At 34.5% G+C, this 19963-nt stretch overlaps 1 long non-coding RNA gene across 2 annotated transcripts; it reads left to right on the top strand.

Annotated features, from left to right (window-relative positions):
- Positions 1-208: 208 nt before the first annotated feature.
- Positions 209-19725, top strand: LOC137398998 (uncharacterized). 2 transcript variants are annotated; one of them, XR_010979102.1, is made up of 5 exons: positions 209-306; positions 7129-7185; positions 9217-9349; positions 13974-14087; positions 19597-19725. It is a non-coding gene; the product is annotated as an uncharacterized lncRNA (long non-coding RNA). The 2 variants fall into 2 exon arrangements; XR_010979103.1 differs by lacking the exon at positions 7129-7185 and having other exon boundaries at positions 262-306.
- The last annotated feature ends 238 nt before the right edge of the window (positions 19726-19963 follow it).

Raw genomic sequence — 19963 nt, 5'->3', positions numbered from 1 at the left:
AACAAATTGTGTAGCTGCGTATGGGCATCAAATTAATTTAATTGCGCAAATGACGACATTTCTTTCTGTAGGACATAATAGTCGCGCACTCTGAGCTTGTAGTCCATGAGCGATCGCTTGCATAACAGGTACTCTGTCACACGTGTCTTAAATGCCATATTGGTTCGAACCATGCCTAAGTAAGGCTGTAAATCTAACTCATTCCATCTCGTTACAGTCAGGCTTTTAGCTTTAGTTTCTGATTTAGACGAACAAGGATAGGCTAAAACTCTATTTAAGAAATAGGACAGATAGTGGAGGTAGCAGGTATGTGTGCTTATGCTTTAGCTCTGGTTTACCATGTACTTTGGAGATTACATTGAACTAAAGAATTTATGGTTGTCACTCATCCAAAGTAACAAAAAAAATTAGGACTTTTATTAGAAGCCTGAAAGATTGTAGCCTAACATTTATTTCATATTCATGTTTTTAATGCAGTCATTCTGACTTTATATATGTGTTAGTCGTATAACAACTGAAAAGCAGAAAATCAAAGAAGAGAAAGGCTGTTATGAATGCTTAGATATAAAGTTATAGGGAGCAAAAAATATGCAGGTACAAAAACCCACCTGATCGCGCAGGCCAAGACAACATATGTAGTTTTAAAAGCTGAAGATAACTGTAGAAATGTCAAGTGATTTGCAAGAATTGAGAGTCGCTAACCTTGGTAATGTTTCCGTAGATATGGATTACGGAAAAAAGTTGTCTTGCTAACTGGTTGCTAGATGCATGCTTTACATTAAAGCTTCAAGGTCGCGAATGATAAGTTTTTCAACTTTTTAAAGATTTCAAGGGATTCAAAAATGCACAGCAACTGTTTCAATAATATGGTTTACAGAAGGATGTTTAAGAACTGAATAGTGAAATGGTATATAATCTATATTGTAATATTCATACAAAAATTATTTCCGTACCATATGCTTATCAAAGCTTCCATTGCAAGGCAAAAGTTAGCAGTAGTTCATTTTTCAGTATAGAAATTTAGGACGAAAAATGGATGTAAAATGAGCAACATTGCATAATGCTAGAACTACATGTAGCATCAGCTTTGCTAACAAGGCTTTGTGAAGGATATTAGAGAATTATGGACGGTTGGGCGACAGTCAATAGGGCGACAGACACTTAGGCGACACTTTCGGTTCGAAAGGCGACAACTTCAGACGGAAAGGCGACACAGCGGACAAACAGGCGACAATTCTGGACATTGAGGCGACAATTCTGAGGGCAGGATTAATTCAAAATATTAAGTCCTGCTATGGCCTGTTATGTTGTTGTGAATTAGTAGTGAACACTAACAAGACACCAACTTTATTGATGCCCAGATCGGAAATCTTGCATTAGCATACTTTTTACGCATTGCTCCACCTTACTTCCTTGGCATCTATTACCTGCTTATATCCTCATTAATGCCATTAATCTGATTACACTATTCTTTTGCACACAGTAGAATTTCATATTGTATTAATGAATGTATCAAATATTTATTTAATTGAGATAGTTGTTATTTAAAAAAACTGCTGAGATTAATCTGTCTTTGATCGCCCAACTATTCTTCTGTTCATCCTTTTCTACAAATTTAACTTTAGAGTCTGTCAACACGCTCAGAAGTCATTTAGCCAGTCACTATTTTCTTTTTCACTTCCTTCCTTGAATGCTTGGAAAAACTGGCAAGATGCTTATCAGTGTGGCAAGAGTCTGAGATTCCTTACCGCCTAATTTATGACATCATAGAGGTACCAACTTTTTCAACCCCTTTGAAGCGATGCATTCTTGAGTCACTAGCATACCGCTGTTGATGAGTCATTATACTACCTTTGGCTCATGTATCATGTATTAGGACCCTCAGTAGTAGATCTCAAACTAATGTATAATCTTGTTCTGATTGCAGTATGAAAATAAATACATACATATGAGTTTAGCTTTATACATTTTAATAAATTTGCTTTTTGGTATATTTATACAAATAGTAAAGCTGATTTTTATCATATATAACTTTCAAAAATACGTATATCAATAGTTTGCAGCATTAATTTTTTTACAATGACTTTATTCTGATTGATAGTATGTAGATAAACCCATCTAGCGATAGAACTTCTCTTTCCTATCTAGAATGACGAGATCAGGTTCACGGTTATAAATTGGCAACTGAATATTACTTTCTACTAATTCTAAAACTTACATGAAAAGATAATTTGAATTACAGGAGTATAATTGTACACAGTGACTCGGTGCTCGAATGCACTTGCACTTCCAATCATACACAAAAATAATTGCAGGAAATTCCCTACACCACTATTTAATAAAGTTGTTATTAAAGTTCAAGCCAATGGCTGTCTATGTAATATCTTCCCATCTTTTCTGAAGTCTGTCTTTTGTTAAAATAGTCGCATATAAAAAAGATTCATAGTGCGTGTTAAAATGCAAAATATAGTATATGATGTGGTACATGGCAGCATTAACCTGCAACTGAGTATATATCACAAAGGTCTTTGAGGTGTTGATCACTCCTCATTGTCTCAAACTACAGGTTGTGTGTGCCATCGGGATCTGTGACAAGGGTAATTCGGTCAAATATCTCAAGTGACTCTAGGGTAACATGGCATCAGGACCAGTTGATTTCTATGCTGTGGAGTGGATCATTTCTCCATAAGCTTTCTGTGATGCTGTTTAGTCTTCTTGCAACAAGCTGCAGAAGTTAGTAAAATATGGATATATCTTAGACACCTATGTCAGAAAAAGCCTTCACTCTTCATACTCAAATAAAATCTCAACAAAAATAGATCCGTGTGAACCGCAATTTAGCCTATTGAGTCGGCATTATCATGACATTGAATTATTAACATAATTGTAAAGAAACAAGGATAAGGAAATCATTATTTCCACAAGTAAATGAGAAATTACAATAATAGGGAATTGTCTTTTCATCTCACACAAAGAGCAAACTCTTCTCCCAGCTACGGTGAATTTTGACGATCGAAACCATAAAACTATTTCTTTTCGAGGTAAGATAACTTTAAATTTTCAACAATCAGAGAAGGGATAACTCTAAAGTTTCAATAATCAGAGACAAGATTGTCGACAATTCAGCCGAGAACGTGACTTTTCGAACAATTTTGAACAAACATGCTGATACAAAAACAAGTTTTGGTGTTTTAATTGAATAAGCTAGATGCATTTTTAGAAAAAAACCTTAATATTTTGTTAATTGTCTGGGCTAGCATAATTAGAGAAATCCCAATCCCACCAATGGCGTTTAAAAATACATGTTGCAATTTAGATTTATAAAAAAGTCTGTAAAAAACAATAACACTTTCAAGGCTACGTTTCAAAAATATACGTAAGCATAGCACACAACGACAGCATCTCATAGTTTGTCAGTACATTACCTTGCCTTCAACCAAACAGCAAACCAATTTGTCACCTTTTAGTCTAGAATTGTCGCCGGTTTGTCTGCCGTGTCGCCTTTCCGTCTGAAGTTGTCGCCTTTCGAACCGAAAGTGTCGCCTAAGTGTCTGTCGCCCTAATGACTGTCGCCCAAAAGTCCAGTTACCATATTAGATACGCATGACATGAGAAAAATCTTTTACCATGGATGTTTATATAATTGAATGATATTATTAATATTCCCAGTTGCAGATATTACTTAAGAGAAAATGACTATTTTGCCATAAGCTTAGCTTTTGAACATTTTTTTGATTGGCTAATCAACCATGATACAGATACATGCAAAATAATTAAGCTCTCTGTATACACATTAATATGCTAGTTAGCAACAAATTTGTGTGTAGCATTAGCAAAATCAATGACTAAAATTTGCTTTATAGTTTTCCAGGGTGCTGCAGGACACTTTTTGTCTCTTGTGAGCTTTAGCTTTCAGAGCCAGACATTACCCAGTTCAAGAACTGAAGGTCATAATCTAGTAGCTAGCATTATTTAACCATTCATTTGTATATAGCTGAGGGTATGGCATTATGTAATAGCATGGCTGGTGGTTGTTTAGTTCAGGCTAATCCCATCGGCCACTGTCAACACCTCGCTGGCACTTGTTACATGCATTACTCATGCTTCTTTGTCTAATGGTGCGTGTACACTGGCCGATTTTGTCACCCATTTTGTCGAGCACAGACCAATTTGATGAGTCGGTGTCGGCATCGGTAGGTGTGAGCAGAGAGATCGGTGTTGGGGCTGATTTGAAAGTCGGTGTCGGTGAATCCCAGCAGCTCATCAGCCAATCATAAGCTAGGAGCCTCTGATTAAATGAGCCTAAGCTTTAATGGCAGTTCTAAGTTTATGAAACGAAAGGGCTAGGTTTAATGAGAGGCTAGGAGACTGTCATTAAACTTCCCCTAGTGCTCTTTCTGATAGTGAGCTTTTATTTAAATTAATTAAAAGTGAATAGCCAGTTGTATGACTACTACTAGTAGTACTACTAGTTCTACTACATGTACTACTTTAAAGGAATTTGCCGGCCCTTACTTGGCACGATCTAAATTATTTCATACAGAAATAAATTGAGTGTGATTTTATTCAAGGTTTTATTAACGAAGGAAATTTACTAGCCGAGGAGCGTACGGCCATTCGCTCTGTCTACTAAGTGAGCGTTGCGCCCTTATATACAATAAAATTGCCCATTCCGGCTAACGGAACCGAGTAGGAACACCAGGTAACAATGTTTAAATGGCCAATAATTAGGCCCGCTAGTGCGTTGATATGAGAACATAAACGACGACAATTGATAGCCTAACGAGTAACAAGGCTATAATAAAAAGGAAAACACATATAATAAAATATTTATAGACATAAAATATATACAAACATATAATTACATATAATACAGACTGTCAGAGCTCCCGCAGCTGATCCTGCCATCAACAAAATCTAATCGTCATCGGAAGATTCCATTCGGCATTCAATAGTTGCTTCTAGCGGTAGTAGTAGGAGCAGTAGTAATAGTGTAGTACTAGTATATAATTTTCCACATCAAACGCGTTGATTTTTATGTGTACTCGTCTTTGCGTGGTTGGGTGAAGGTCAAAACGGCGAAGCGCTGTGATTGGCTGTTGGTACCGAAAAAAATGGTTCGATCGTTGCAATGTAAAGGGGAGTCGGTGTCGGCACCCATACATGAAATGTCTGAGGTACCGGTCTGAGTCAGGGTATTGGCACCTAATCGGAGTCGGTCCTGGCCAGTGTAAACGCACCATAACTTGTGATGTACTGTCTAACTGGTCTTGGTCAACATGAATGCATGCTCACCATCAATTGTCTTTTTTTTCTGTAGATTCTGCAATCGTGTTTCGTAATGATGCTATGATGCCTGAATTGCTTTTGGTTGCAGGTATGTACTGACAAGATAAAACAGTGTGACTCTTTTTTCAATTTTATTTTCAGGGTTTAATTATATGGTCTATAATTTTGATAACAACTGTGACTTAGTCTTTAGCTAAACGCCCTCTTTTCTTGTTATTTTGTTACTGTTACTTATGCCAACAAAAAATTTAAAAATCATATTGTTTTAACTAATTATAATAGGAAAGGGTGGAGTACTATTTAAGATAGCGTTTTTCTGTAGACCCACATTACAAAAATCATAATTAGCAATCAATATAGCTCTGGTCATGACATTAAAATTAACATTTTTGTGGTTTAGTGTCATGCTTAGCCTCTGAACATTGATTTCAATGTTTTCCAATGTTTCTAACTTGAAAGTTTTGAACTCTTGAGATTACACCATACTGACCCTCTTATAAAGCTTAACCCTGTCTATAACAAATATGATTTCATCTAGTTCTTAATAGCCTAGCCGACTAACCTTACCCACACTGTGTAGTACTGTCCTGATTGTATTGTGGCTGATTTTTGTTAGTACAAATTAGGGTTTGGCACTAGCAATGAAACTCACTGAAAATTCATGGGGTTATCTTCTCTCAAATCTTGTAATTAGAAAGTTTGAGTATTTTTATCTTGTTGGCTAGAATTTAGACTGCTGCGTGTGAGATTTGGCGCTTGAATTATTTGAACAGAATGGATTAATGCTGGGTTTACTGGGACTGAAAGATGTGTGATATTCAACAACCAGGCTTGCTACGAACTAATGCAACTATGGAAATAATTATAATTGCATTTCAATATCATGATGACTAAGCTGGTGTCTTGTAATAATTTAGGTTGTACATATAAAACACCATAGATATAGCATGTTTCAGTCAGTTCTACTAGTACAATTAAATATGACATGGAGTCGTGTAGTGTTTTTATAATTTTAGTCTCCATTCTTCTTATTTGAGATTCTGACGCTTGTTGCCAATGTTTTGTAGTTGTACCTGCAAAATGATAAAAAGTTATTTTCACCTGTAAAATTACAATTTAAGTATATATATTGAACAATACTTAAATTGTTCTATGTACTCGAAGAAGAGATAGAGGTAAGGTTTGAGTGATCAAAAAAGATATATGTGTATGCAGGGACAAGAACACTCCAGATAACCTAATCGCAAACCAAGAAAACCTCTGTAGTCATAAAAGCCGAAGAAACTGTAGAAATGTCAAGCGATTGGCAGTAGTCGAGAGTTGCTATAATTCATAATGCTTTGGTAGATATGAATTACTAAATAACTTTTTAGCAAGCTTAGCTTTTGAACCATGATACAGATACATGCAAAATAATTAAGCTCTCTGTATACACATTAATATGCTAGTTAGCAACAAATTTGTGTGCAGCATTAGCAAAATCAATGACTAAATTTGCTTGATAGTTCTCCAATGTGCTGTGGGACACCTTTTGTATCTTGCAAGCTTTAGCTTTCAGAGCCAGACATTACCCAGTTCAAGAACTGAAGGTCATAATCTAGTAGCTAGCATTATTTAAACATCCATTTGTGTATAGCTGAGTGTATGGCATTATGTAATAGCTGGCTGGTGATTGTTTAGTTCAGAGAAATGGCTAATCCCATCAGCCACTGTCAACACCTCGCTGGCACTTGTTTACACGCGTTACTCGTGTGTCTTTGTCTAACTTGTGATGTACTGTCTAACTTATCTTGGTCAACATGAATGCATGCTCACCATCAATTGTCTTTTTTTCTGTAGATTCTGCAATCGTGTTTCGTAATGATGCTATGATGCCTGACTTGCTTTTGGTTGCAGGTATGTACTGACAAGATAAAACAGTGTGACTCCTTTTTCAATTTTATTTTCAGGGTTTAATTATATGGTCTATAATTTTGATAACAACTGTGTCTTAGTCGTTAGCTGAACGCCCTCTTTTCTTGTTATTTTGTTACTGTTACTCATGCCAACAAGAAATTTAAAAATCATATTGTTTTAACTAATTATAATAGGAAAGGGTGGAGTACTATTTAAGATAGCTTTTTCTGTAGACCCACATAACAAAAATCATAATTAGCAATCAATATAGCTCTGGTCATGACATTAAAATGAACATTTTTGTGGTTTAGTGTCATGCTTAGCCTCTGAACATTGATTTCAATGTTTTCCAATGTTTCCAACTTGAAAGTTTTGAACTCTTGAGATTATACCATACTGACCCTCTTATAAAGCTAAACCCTGTACATAACAATTATGATTTCATCTAGTTTTTAATAGCCTAGCCGACTAACCTTACCCACACTGCGTATTACTGTTCTCATGGTATTTTGGTTGACTTTTGTTAGTAAAAAGTAGTATTATACTCACTGGAAATTCGGGAATTATCTTCTCTCAAATCTTGATATTTAAAAGTTTGAGTATTTTTATCTTGTTGGCTAGAATTTTGACTGAGTTTGAGATTTGGCACAAGAACTCTTTGAGCAGAATGTATAAGTGCTGGGTTTACTCCACTTGAAAGATGTGCAATATTCAGCAACTATGCTTGCTATGGACTAATGCAACTCGGGAAATAATTATAGTTGCATTTAAATATCACACTGACTATGCTGGTGTCATGTATTAAGTTAGGTTTTACAAAAAAAAACACCGGAGATGTAGCATGTTTCAGTCAGTTCAACTTGTTCAATTAAAATGACATAGAATGGTGCAGTGTTTTTATAATTTTAGTCTCCAATCTTCTGATTTGAGATTATCACGCTTGTTGTCAATGTTTTTGTAGTTGTACCTGCAAAACAAAATAAAATTATTTTTCATTTGTTTTTACAATTTAGGTATAAGGAACAATACTAACCAAAACAGTAAATAATGCAGTATCTCATCAATGTTAGCCCTCTGAACCCTCACAGCTGGTATTACGGAATTGCGTAGGCTGTGGCAGAAACCTTAATGGCGGAATACAGGCTTCCATATGGTTCTGTTTACAAAATATGTTTTTAAGCAACAGCAAAAACTAATAAAATTAATTCTTTCGCAGGATGTTAGATTCTAAATTTCACTTCCATTTGTAACATTTTTCACTTATCTTTATCTACTTCTTTCATTATAATAACACATTTTATTAGAATGATATCGCGAAACAATCAATATGACTCATTCGTCGGTAGGTCATAAATGACTGCGATACAAATGTGGAATTTTATGATAATAAATATAAATTTCCAGTATATTTTGAGTCATGAAAGGATGATGAGCGTGCTATGGATGAATATTATCTGTAAATGTTTAATGAGTGTTTAAAATCGTGCGAACTTTTATAGTTTTAGCCCAAATAATGGTGACATACTGTTTTTTTTCTGTTTGATGACATCTGCTGTAGGTTGTCCGACTTTTTGTACTGCTGTTTCACCAAATATCATTGCATTGTTAGCACGTTTAGATATATTTGGTAAAAAATTAATAACTTCGGATTGCTGGACATATTGTCTAGGTTTACTGACACGCATTGATTAGATCGAGCAAGGATCAACAGGTTAAAACTCGGTTTCGTATCATGGATTTTTACATGTTTGTATTTATATTTAACAACTATGATATTATCTTACATGTATTTACATAGCATTGTCTAATTTATTTGAAAATTAGAGCTTTAACTAGCAAATGTGGTTGCTGTCTAATGACACAGGCTTGGGTAATATTTCATACCAAGGGTTAGTACAAAGCCATTTGCATAGCTATTCATCCATAACATCTCGTGTATTGCTTTTCATTTGACCAGCACTTTATGTATTTCTGTATCAAATTAATTGCCATACAAACCGGTGGTGACTCACGGTTCTTTCATCTATATAGGCCTGGGCGGTCATCAAGGTCCTCTTCCTTGCATTGTCTTCCGGAAGATTTTGGCGATGAGTAGATCATAAATGTCAGTTGAACGCTTCTTCCCTGTCATTAGACACGTACCCAACCTAATTTTGAACAGCTGGTAAGTCATCATTGACTACTTGACTTGATGGGCTTTGTACTTAATGACCTCCCGTATACTCTCAACACATTAGTCATAACTTATAATAAACTTTCATGGGTATCAAAATCGTAAATGATAAAGAATTTGAAGCGAACACGAGTCAATACACAAACCGGCTATAGGAAATCAATTGATTCTTCAGAAGATTGTGTCAGTCTACCCCAAACCTTCAAAATAAATATATTGATATATATATATATATATCAAATACTATTGATATATATATCAATATATATCAATATATATATTGATATATATATATATATATATATATCAATATATTTATTTTGAAGGTTATAGTTATATAAAGGTTAAAGGTTATATAGTTAAAGGTTAGGTTATATATATATATATATAGATATATATATATATATATATATCACAATAACTAATGAATAGATTTAAGAATTCAAGCAATTTATGTTTACACAAATTCTGTACCATTCACTATCTCACTACCCACTTTCGCCTTGAAATTCTAGAAAATTAGAGATGCGAGCTTGCAAGGTGGTTTTTGATGTATCACTAAATGCCCAAAGATGCGAAAGGCCAGTTACGGAAACTACATCACTTGGTTTTCCCGTCAGGTCTGCTTCAGATTTGTTTTAAAAAGGTTGACTGGAAATGAGAGTATAAGCAAATCGAGAAGTTTCCAGCCAGGAAGAAATGATTTAAAAATTAAAATGAAGAAAAAATAGAATTAGCTCTAATATAAGATCAGAACGTTTTTTTCAAGAATGTTTTATTAAGCTGAATTCAGTTATATTAAATTTATACTTTAAGTTTGTTTATGCGATGCCACAAAAGTGTAGCGTACCAAGCGTGTTGCATCAGGTCTCTCTCTCACAATCATTAGTGCTATGATTCTCTGAAAGGTAAGAACTCCATACGGTATGCTACTGTATGGACTGCTGCATACTGCCACTACTCAAAATTATGTTGTGCATAATACTGCTACATTTTAATGCAGACCATAACCTTTACATAGGTATTTGTAGCCTTGGGGGCATGGGTATAGAGCATGAATAGATAAAATCATGTATTTTTTCATTGTAATATCTCTTATTGGTAGTTTTTTAGAGGATGGCAACACAATAATTTATCTTTAGTTAATTTATATAAAAAACATTTTTGAGATAGGACTTTAAGAAAATTAACTCGCGAGCTTTTGTCCCAGAATGCATTTTGCTCTCATATCAGACATGAATGTACAGTAGGCGCTGCTAAAATGAGATGATCAGTTCTAGGAACGTTTACATGATAAGAATTTTTCATTATAAGAATGTTAACATACATGTAAATTGTCTAAACCATTTCAGGACCTTTCCAAACTCGCTCATGTGAGAATCCGACTTAAATTCTTTTGAATGTATTGGCGGTGCCTTAACTGTATTATTGGTTTTCATCGACTTTTCATGATCAACCTCATTGGTTTAATAGACCATGATTGTGGTAATTTGACAAAAATTTGATGAAGAGCGCATAGTTTGACGCAACAGCGACTTACAACAATTGACTAAGAAAAAATAGTTTCACTATAAAATAGCGATAGTACCTTTTCGTCATCTATTCGTTCTTAAGAGCTCAAGATTGCAACTCCAACTCGTGACATTCAGATGCACCGACCAATAGCCTTAAAGTATTTATCAACAATTGCACTGCTATATGTACCTATTCTCTGTTCCGTTGTCACTTCAGACAAATTATCACAAGAGTCAGAATGTCATGGAAATTGTATGTATTATATGTATAATGCTTTATGTACAGTGTTGGGAAAAAATCTTTGTCTGCCTGTTTAAGTACGTGTAGCACTGCAATAAATTCATCATAATTTGGAAATATTTTGCACTGCATACATAAAACCCTGTATCAAAACAATCCTAATGAGCTGAAAAATAGAAATAACTAGATTTTAAAATTGCCAAATATCTTCTATTGTATCAACCGCTGCCTACTAATTCACACTGCATATCAGAAAATATGTCATCGCAAATTTCGTTATTATCTCTTCTTTAATTATTTTCTAAATTGAAAATAACAGTCTTGTACTGTTATGGGCCCAGAAAAAAGCCATTGGGGTTGTTTTGCATTTTAATATTTTATCTGGTAGCCTTTGCAGACTATAACCATTCTGCAGCCTTAGGCATGCTGTGAACAAGCCTCACGAGCGCTTGAGTGTTCATAATCTGAAACCAGCAATCATGTTGGACAGCTGGTTTTTTCAAACGCTTTGATCGTGGTAGATCTTTGGTGGTTTGATGCTGCATTCATTTCTTTACCACTTAATTTTCTTTAGATTGAAATACTCTAAGCTTCTTCGCTATTTTTCTATTGCTCAGATTGCCCATCGTATGCAGGCGAATGATGAGGTCGTTGACACATTTCTTATCCATGGTTGATGTTGACGCTGGTATGAATTCTGGGATCTCTAGCTGTTCCTCTTTTAACAAGCAAAACTGTAAACCTTTGCTGCACATGCTGTCCAACAGGATCTCTATTGTTGTGATAATATTCCACTTGAAAATTAATAATGTCATATTGCGTTTGAAAATGAGTTAATAAGCACTGATTCACATTGATTGGCCTAAAAATGATTATTGATCCCTGATTAACCGTAATTTTATTACTGATGGTGTCAACAAGATCTAATGTTAATTTACTTTTAAATGATGCATGGTTTGTCAGGGTTCAATCCCTCTACATGACTACTACAACAAATTTACCTAAAATGGGCAGTGAGGTTTGAGGTGGACAAATACTTTCTGACACCGCTGTATGTCGCTTTCTTTTCTCGAAGGTGTGGCGAGACAGACTAACACTCAAATCAAACTTTAGAACTCGCCCGATGATACACTTTAAGTTATATGGAGTTTTTTACGCGGTACGAAGCAAAAACTTCACAAAATTGCCCGACTTTTTCTAGAATTTATGCTATAGGAGGTATACGTTATAGGAGCATCTACTTTACTCTAAAAGACCATGTGAGTTTGTGAGGTACAAATATCATGTTTAAAGTGTGCAATAGCTCCCATGTAGGATACTTTTGCTCCCTCATCACTAATTGAACTTGAAAGTTTATTGTGTATTATCTAATTTTTATCACTTTTAGCCTTGCTTGTCCTCTAGCGCAAAGCCGACCTATTGCTCCTAGATGTGACTCTGGCACTTATGGAATAAAAGTGCAAGCTGAGTTATCAGTAAAGATTTTGACAGAACTGTTTATGAAGTGAGTGTGAGAGTGCTTTAATTTCAATGCTGTAGTTTATCCCATTTTCTTTCCCCTTAACATGGAATGTTTGATTAGTACGATATTTTAGGCAGTTTGAGGCCGCTTGTTTTTGGGACAATGTTTAATTATGACTGCTGATGTACTGGCGGTTAAGACATTTGAAAAGCTGATAGTGGTGTTTTTATAAAACCCCGACAACAAATTCAGAGTAATTTTTTGCTTTGTAGCATATTTGACTCAATAGAACAAGTGTTATCGCTGAAGCATTCTCTTAAGGTGAAAACAAATTAGGCGATAATTAGAGCGATATTGCGTTAGAGCTAATCTGCGTTAAAATTCACTCGGCGTGTTCATGCAGAGTGATAAAGCTAGAATTTCTCTACACAACTTTATTGCTAACGAGATGCATTTCGATTGGTTAGTTCTTACCAGAATGTAATTTTACGGCGGGTAATTATTTCTTACCGATGTTCAACAACGTACATCAGCTCCAATTTTCTATTTTGTTACGAAACATCTTCAGAACGAACACTCAATTGTTCATGAATTTAATAATAGCACTCCCAGTTCTGTCCATCATAACAAAATTAAAAAAAATCCGAGTTGAAAACCAACATCCGGAGTCAATCGTTGCGCCGGTTGACCATCTTGAGAATGGTAAATATTTAATATATTAAATATGAAAAACCACTACAAAATAAAATATGTATAAAAAATTGTAAAAACAATACAGCTAAAAATACAAGAATCGTTTTTCTTTTTTCTTCTTGTAGTGTAGGCAGTGTACACTCTTTGAAAGGGAGATAGGTTTAATAACAAATGTGTAGGTTGTTTATGTTGTAGCCTAGACGACGACATTTTGACTGGCCTAAATTTATCAACAACTCCGAAAAAACTAATGATACGGATTTTTATTGGCAGTTTGTGAGCGTGCCCATTATATCATTTGCTAGTAAATCGCTCAAGTGTGTTTATGCACGCACCAGCGATATCTTCGCCCTCATGACGCTTGCAATAAAATCGCCTAGTGTGTTTGGACCTTAAAAGCTCCTTGCTATATTTTCACAAAAGGTGAATATACCTAAACCTATACATATACTGATAAGGTAACTTACCTCCTCAAATATAGTTGGCGTTCATTAAAAAGATGGCGCTCGATTTTCAAAGCAATCTCCTGATGTGGTCCCAAATAGCGGTGCCAATCAAATCAAGGTGCATTCAAATATAGGTTTAACGGTAGCTCACTTTCAACATTTTTTCCAATACCAAATTGAAGGTGGTCAGAGACTCTGTGCATAAAGTCCTCATCAACTTATTTTTTTATACAATGTTAAAATCTTTGTTCTTTTGTAGAAGTTGTTTAATCTGGAGAACGAAGATGAGCTCACCACGCAGAACTATTGTTCTTTAATCATGTTCTCACAGAACTAATCATATTGGCCTACAAGTGTTTTGAAAAACTGAAGGGTAAGTTGATGAGTCCTCTATTTTTTGTAGTCCTAATCTTCTGATAATTAAATTGGGCTTTGATGACTAAAGTGAGCTCTGGAGACTGCAGTCATTACATTGGGTAGTTGGCTACACTAAAATACTATAGCACTGACAATCCGCAAAAACAGTAAAACAATAGTTATGAAGCAAAATAACCATGTATGGAGTGGCATGTACAATTGATATTTAAATTGTACAAATACAATATCAAAGTATTAAAATATTAACCATTTTTTAAAGATTGAATGTATTTCTTAATGAGTGTAGCCTGGGTTTTCCGAATGGAAAAAGTCTAAAACACAATCAGATTTTGGTCTAGTCCATTAACTGAGTGCGTACAACAGGCTGTGCAGTGCAGCTCAGCACAATGTACGCTTATAACCAAGAGCAATGCGCTAAAAAATCTTTGTACAAAACATTTCTTATTAGTGAGTAGGCAATTAGTTAGCCGGTCATATGTGTACCTAATAGGAAAAAACCAATCGCCATCCTGCATCTAACTAATAGAAAACATGTTAACAGCCAACAGCGACCAAAGTTTTTTGAGAATCATTATTTTTGCTTTTACAGTTTATTATTGCAATAAACAGCTGTGTTAGACCTTTACAGCTACCAAGGTTTTAGAAATGGGCAATAAATAAACCTTTGGAAAATGGACTACTGATTGCTACCTATTGTATCAGCAAAAGAGGATGAGAACCTGACCAAGCTCATACTGCAACACACTTTTTAGATTTTTTGTCGGTAACATTAGGCGTAAAACCTTCTGCTGATTAATGTGTATGTTAAAAAACTCTGATAGGCGGTGTGGTTCATAAATAAGGTCATCTTAATCTGAGGGCACACTTCATTGGTGAAAATTAGGTCTTTAATAAGAGTCATCACATGTAGGACAAATTAATGTACCAAAGTCTGTTCTATTCTAATAAAAAGTGTATTACGTTATTCAATAGAAAAATGATATGGTAATGATGCTACCACTACCAGGCACAATAGCCTTTTAGCTTTTACTTTGAAACAATTTTTATTTACCCTTTATGGCCACAATGTTTGCGCTTTAATTCTGGAATTGTCTGTTTGTGTAATAATGTTCTATCTACCAATCTTTCATACAAATAAAAGTGTCCTCAAGAACCCTCGCCATCATTTTTAGCTGTTTTTTATGAAATCTAGAGGCATTTGAAACGTTCTCTCTTCCAACAGCGTCAATAATTTTTTAACCTTGTCTTAGCATTTTACAACATATTGAAGGGTAAAGTAACAATTTGTTCAAAACTTCATGAACTTGTAGTATGGCTCTTACTCTGTTTTTTTTTACACTAAGCCTGCTTATAACAATGCTGATGAAATGCAGTTGCATTTAAGTTCTGCATAAATTGTCTAAATTGTTTTTTATCACGGCTTCATTAACAAATTAAAGACTTGGTAAATTTTGATCTTGCAGCCATTTTTCCTAATTGTGCACGCAGTATGATGCTCAATTACAACAAGGCATGAAGTAAATGTAATACGAAGCAGTTTTTGCACTGATTTCTTATGTCTTAATTTTATGTTGAAGCTGTTTCAGTGTGAACTCTTAAACTACCAATAGTACAGCTCGTTTGGCAATGTGTTTCTGTATGGCCAAGTGCTGCATGATGCGGCTTTAGCAAGCTTTTGTACAAATTGTTTCCGATTACTGATTAATTAGTAAATTATCTTATTACATCTATACCTGATTGAAAAAAGCTATTATTTGCATATGTTGAGCAAATAAGAATGCGTTTACAACCTGAGCATAGTTTTGCTTTGCAAAAACGTTTTTTATGAAATCTTCTTACTGATGACCAGTAATTTCAGAAGCAATACAGCCATAAATGGTTACTAACTTCAGATCTATAGACTGAGCAACTTTATTGAGCAATAGTACTAATGAGAGTAATTATGTTCATCAGATTAATTAACATGTAAACTAATAATATTCATAAATCATCCGACTAGAGTTTTGTGCTTACCTCACAGTAATTTCAAAATAGACGAAAAGTGGTCCCTCTCACTCGACAACTCGTTTGTAATATTTTTGGGGGCATGAACTAACATAAAAACTTATGCTGACAAACTTGCTATAAAAATATTGTTAATAAACAATTGGGGTGTAAAGTTATAACCATTTATACACTCTTTTAGAAATTAAGTTTCACGAAACACTTATGTCGCGGTAGAGAGATCCATTTGGTAGTAAAGGAGTTGAAGTTATCAGCAGGTAGATCATATGGGTTGCGGTCACAGAAACCATGGTTAAGTCGCAAATCACGAAGTTGAGTTATTCGACTTTGAAGTTGCACCAACTGAACTTATAATATTGGTAACAAATTTTGTAACCTGTAGGTCTGGACCAATCAAAGAGTGATCTTTCTGAATCTGAAGTCAGTTTAGCCAATAAAAGTATTTTACCATTGAAAAAAAACTTAAAACCGTTGCTATGCTAAACAAGAAGTACTGAAAAATGGTGTCCGCTAAAAATAATTGTTTCTTTTTTGCCGATTTTAAAGGTAACTGACATTTTGGACGCTTGTAATGAGTACTTTGGTATTCTAACTGATGTCAAAAGCAGTGAAAGTAAAGGGAGTTGTGGTGATATTTTCCTAACGATTCTTACAAGATTACTACAATATTTAATAATAAGAATAATTATTCAATTTTTATGAAATTATAATCAGATTTAGTTATGAGAATAATTATTCGAGTTTGCAAGGTCGAAGTATATAGTGACCGATGGTGTGCAATATGTTACTGTTGTTAATTTTCTAAAGATTTGGTTGATGATTTGGGTGTGCCCAATATCGCGATACAAGCTGTTTTTAATATCTGCAAAAATAAGTAATACACTTTCTTATAAATATACAGCTATTTCTTTGACAACTAGCTAAAATCTGTTTAGATTTTTAAATTCAGCATAGTTTTTTGGATCCAAGTACAGAAATCTAGATAAATATCACAATATCTTGATATTGGTTGCTATGTCGTTTTGAAATGTAAACAAAACTTTACAATGGTTTTCGTTTCTCAAACTTTAATACCAGTTTTCTTGGAACTATGTTTTTGCACTAATGGTAAACGTGCTTCAGTTTTTTGACCATATAATCTGCTGTAATTAGGCTAGAATCAAAATTTTGTTTGCTAAATCTTGTAATCCCGACTTACCATGAATTCTGTGATCATGACACATATTAATAGTTAATGCACTGTTGGAACTTATAGTGCTATTGTAGAACTACAATAAAAAATATGTCATCACTAACAGAAATTAACTACCAGTTTTGATTTTGTATAGGTGTCTTGTTTCTATTACAGATTTTAATGTGTTTGCAGGACAAAATGAAGCAACTGCAAGAGGTTTATTATAGAATTTATTTCAAATTATGTTCTTATGATAGAACTTTCCGTAACAAACTTTCATTTGGCTAATACTTGTATCCATTTTTGACTAAAATAAGTCGAACCGATTTGTTTCACTCCTACTACCTGCCCTAAATTGGTGCAAATGGTCATCAGAAATGTGCTTTCTTTGCGCTGCTAAAATGGCCCATTAAATGTACTTTAATTTGATGAAAACTCAAATATTGGTTAATTATTGGCCTTTCCAAAATACCGTAAAATACTCATCTGATTTGCATGTACGACTTAGCTGCCCAAGTTGTCAATGCATGGTACTGGAGCTTGTTATCATTTTGCTTGTTGAAGGTTGACTTGCAACAAAATTTCATTACGGTTATTTGGTATCAAAAGATTCACCATGGCTTACTCTGCTGTGTTGTGGGTGCAAAATATGGAGAACTGTGATTACAAGCTCTTAAAAGCTAAAAAAGAAACAGTTAATCTCCGCGATCCCGAAACCGCCGTAGATTGGAATCAATTCATTTCTCTGACATAGTAAAATGATTTGGTTATTGTTTTGACACGTGATCTTCTCACATGAATTGTAAGTTCCGTAAAAGGCTCAATATAAAACTTCTTGTAGCACTAGTTTATGACATAAACTTTGGGTTTCGCCAAAGAGCTCTTACCAAATATAGATGCTCGCTAGTTTACAATTTTGTTTTGGGTTGATCTAATCGTCTAGTCGCAATCTGATCATGTGACCCATGCTTCCTGCCAAACAGCGCGCATAATTTCCGCAGCATTTTTTGACTATCACAGGTGACCAACAGGCTTGTCATGCTTATCAGATGATGATATGCATTCCTTCGAGCTAAGGTTAAAAATTAAACCATTTTTTACGGTAGGTTTTGAGATATCAGTGCTCAAAGTGACATCAATACAGTGATGAGGAAACAGATGCTTGAGGACAATAGACATCGTTTCATTGAATGCGTGAAGTGTAATTGTGAAAATATTTGAATGAATGAGGTTGCATGAAAGTGTAAACAGAAGCCATCTTGTTGAGCTACGTTCCATTTGACCCATTTTTGGAACGGGATTCTAATCTTCGGCAATTTCGTGATGGCGGCGATTAACTTTTCGCTTTTGAGCTTTTAAGAGCATGTTATCACATTTCTACATATATTGCACATGCAACACAACAGAGTAAGACATGGTGAATCTTTTGATACCAAATAACTGTAGCGTGAATTTTGTTGCAAATCAACCTTTAAGCATTAGTAATCTTTTAGAAAAATGACAAGATTTTCTTTTGGAAACATACCTTTCAAGCAACAACGGCATGCGAGTGCCACTGTACGTAATTTTGATTAATATTCTTAAACTTCATAATCATTCTTAGTATTGACTAAGTATTATTGCTTTTTAGTTTGTGTATTTTCTTATGTAATTATTATCTGTGAATGTTTAGCTAAAGCTTGTGCAGAGCTGTCATCAACAACAATTTAGTTGAATGTCATTTACTAGTTATTCGTTTTACAAATTGGACTATGCCTTGTGAAATAACTGCTTTATTTTAATTGTGTATACAGCTCCTATTCACCCTTGAATGTTTATAGTTGTCATGTTCTTGCATTCTGGTTGCCTGTCCACTGACGATAGCACTTGTACAGACTATATGTAAGCATAGTGTCTGGGATAGGAACTGAAACTCACAGTTAAAACCTATGGTGACCAGCTCTAAACTTTACTTTGCAATAATATCTAAAAGCCAAGTCCAGATCAGGGTCAGACTACTGACTATCAATTTTACGAATGAGTAATTGCTTTTGAAATACCACTTCAATATTTGAAGTCCTTTTTTTAATAGGATATGAATAAGTTTTTACATTGCTTAACTCGCGTTCTTCTATTGCCTACAAATCACAATGGTGACAAATATCAAAGCTGGGATTGAGAGTCATAAGCTAAAATATCAGATGCACTTCTGCTTGCTCAGTTTTTTCCTTTTTTTGCAGCAAGCAATGAGCTTTCAATTGATTAGCTATGAAAAGAGTTTAATTTAAATCGGAAAATCATCCATTCAAAAAATGTGATATTTCTATTTTGTTATTACTAATTGCAGGGTGTTGCTATAACATGTTCTGCACCCACTCTGGTGCTAGACAAGTTATCTAAAGAATTGGCGATTCAAGGTTACAAAAGCTTACATATTTGGAGAGGTTTCTGGTCAGAGGAGAGCGGACAAAGGAACTTAGTGAAGGTAAATTAGGGTGTCAAAACACCAAAATATTGAGTGACATAGAATGAACCTTGGTGAAAAACAATATTTTTTTAGATGTATTTTACAAATATTGAGATGAAAAATTTTGTGCTAGTCCGAAAATTTCAATAATATGTATTTGGACGATGTATCTAATAGTATGCAACAAACTATAGCTTTTTTTTAACTCTGAATGACACTCGTATTGCTTAACTTGCATTTTTGTACC

The sequence above is a fragment of the Watersipora subatra genome, chromosome 6, assembly GCF_963576615.1.
Source record: "Watersipora subatra chromosome 6, tzWatSuba1.1, whole genome shotgun sequence".
Lineage (NCBI taxonomy): Eukaryota > Metazoa > Bryozoa > Gymnolaemata > Cheilostomatida > Watersiporidae > Watersipora > Watersipora subatra.
Note: the sequence above shows the minus strand (reverse complement) of the source record. Positions and strands in the feature narration are given on the sequence as shown.